The sequence below is a fragment of the Schistocerca piceifrons genome, unplaced genomic scaffold (assembly GCF_021461385.2).
Source record: "Schistocerca piceifrons isolate TAMUIC-IGC-003096 unplaced genomic scaffold, iqSchPice1.1 HiC_scaffold_333, whole genome shotgun sequence".
In the NCBI taxonomy this organism is placed as follows: Eukaryota; Metazoa; Arthropoda; class Insecta; order Orthoptera; family Acrididae; genus Schistocerca; species Schistocerca piceifrons.
In genome coordinates, this window is record NW_025728552.1 from 45,001 (window position 1) to 47,500 (window position 2,500).

Genomic DNA, 2,500 nt, shown 5'->3' on the forward strand with positions numbered 1-2,500 from the left:
CTGTCCGTATACATGCTGAAAGAGTCTGCCCAAAATGGGAACCACACGTCAGCCAGACACTCTGATCACGCACCACTCTCTGCTTCTAACAGGCGCACATACAATATGTAAGCACCAGCATGGAACAACATCCAGTGCATCTTCTCCGCCACATTACACAATCCACACTATCACAACCAGACCAGGAGGTCCGTGCGGAAAATACAATATCCCAGCCTTTCGACATCCACCATTGCGCAGACCAGGCACCAACACCCACACATGTCCTATACAACGGTGCACCCAACATCACAATAGTACCTCCTGTCACAGCGCACAAACAATGACATGAGTCAAAGACACAGGTCTCACACAAGCATAGAATTGGAGCGCCGCCTCTAATAAGCCAAAGGTGCATCCTGACGTGACAAATCTGATCATGTCACAAGCATTCACTTACTATAATCACTATCAACGAACCTGCCGCCCCCGCCCCCCCCCCCCCTACACCTTTCCGTACAACAACGTGTAACCTAACCTAACCTAACCTAACCTATGTTGTACCTTAACCTAACCTATGTTGTACCTTAACCTAACCTATGTTGTACCTTAACCTAACCTATGTTGTACCTTAACCTAACCTATGTTGTACCTTAACCTAACCTATGTTGTACCTTAACCTAACCTATGTTGTACCTTAACCTAACCTATGTTGTACCTTAACCTAACCCATGTTGTACCTTAACCTAACCCATGTTGTACCTTAACCTAACCCATGTTGTACCTTAACCTAACCCATGTTGTACCTTAACCTAACCCATGTTGTACCTTAACCTAACCCATGTTGTGCCTCAACCTAACCCATGTTGTGCCTCAACCTAACCCATGTTGTGCCTCAACCTAACCCATGTTGTGCCTTAACCTAACCCATGTTGTGCCTCAACCTAACCCATGTTGTGCCTTAACCTAACCCATGTTGTGCCTTAACCTAACCCATGTTGTGCCTTAACCTAACCCATGTTGTGCCTTAACCTAACCCATGTTGTGCCTTAACCTAACCCATGTTGTGCCTTAACCTAACCCATGTTGTGCCTTAACCTAACCCATGTTGTGCCTTAACCTAACCCATGTTGTCGCCTTAACGTAACCCACGTTGTCGCCTAAACCTGCTCTGTAATTGTTATACGACTCGTTCAATTACTGTAGTGTTGCCCACCCGCAACCCTCGCAATATAGTTCGCTACTCGCACTGCCCGCACCCCTGTGTATCGCTTCATGTTAAACACCTTGCAAGTCTTGCTCACTTTCCACATGCTCCTGCTGTACACTGTAATGTGGATGGCAGCAGGACGTACATGCCGCCCCTCCCCACGTCCCCACCTTGCCCCCTGCCTTCGCAAGCTGGTTGGTGAGAAGTTTGCATGTTCAATGCCCTTCGCATGCGACGTACTCAGGCTACGTTGTGGTGCGGCCTGTGTCAACTGTCCGCTGATGTCGTACGCGTGAACCACAATCTGTACTGCACATTCGTCCTTATGTACTGAATGATACATCGTGGCACATGTGTGACCGCACAACGACTGCGCCCAAAAACGGCGGACCATACAGTGCAAATATTGTGCACGCAGCTACGTGTCGTCTCCCTATGAGAGCTGGATTGCAGTGTGGTACGCCATAGAGACGTGTGGGAGGAACGGACGCCGTGGATGGCGATCAGCATGAGCTGTCTGTTGATGTATTCGGACCTAGTCGTCTCTCCTCACACACCGTGATGGCATGGTGCACCGCGTTCCATATCTGCGACATGCTACAGAGGCCGGTTGACAGTCGTTCGAGCAATGGACATCGCATACGTACGGGGGCCACCTTCCACGTATTGTCTAGGCGTGCACATTTTGTTGCGTGTATGTGGGCAGACGTAGTGTGGCGTGACACCTGACACAGGCATGCAATAATCGTTGAAGTTGCAAATGGCGATGGACGCCTGCGTTTTCTGGTGAAGTTACGCAAATGAACAAATGGTAACCTGTTGTGGTGCGGTTGTTCTCGCTAGGGGTGAATCGGTGATGGCGACGATAGGTTGAGGTACTAACCGGTTGTTCCAGCGATACCCACCATGCCGACGAAACTGAACGGCATCTGGGTGTGAAGCGATACGCGGCGGTGGCTGGGTGGGACCGTCCCCGGCCGGTGAGGGGGCGCCTCCCGGCGTGCTGGCCGCGCGGTGCGTGGGCGCACGCGCTACAGCCGGCTGGTGGGGGCGGCCAGTGGCAGGCGCGCCGGCCGACGGACGCGGCAGGCGTCGCAGCTGCGCGCCGGCGCACCCTGCGCGCGGCGCCGTGCGGCCAAAGTAGGTCCTCGCGGGCCCGGTGCGAAGCGCGGTGGACATCTTCAGTGTGCTGGTCCGATTGAGGACTGTGTGCGTTGAGGATGCGCCGCCGCCCGGCGCTCGGCGCCGCGACGCCGTCTGCTGCTCGGTCGCCCCAGCGGTTCTCGCTGGTGGTTTGTATCGCAGCTGTGC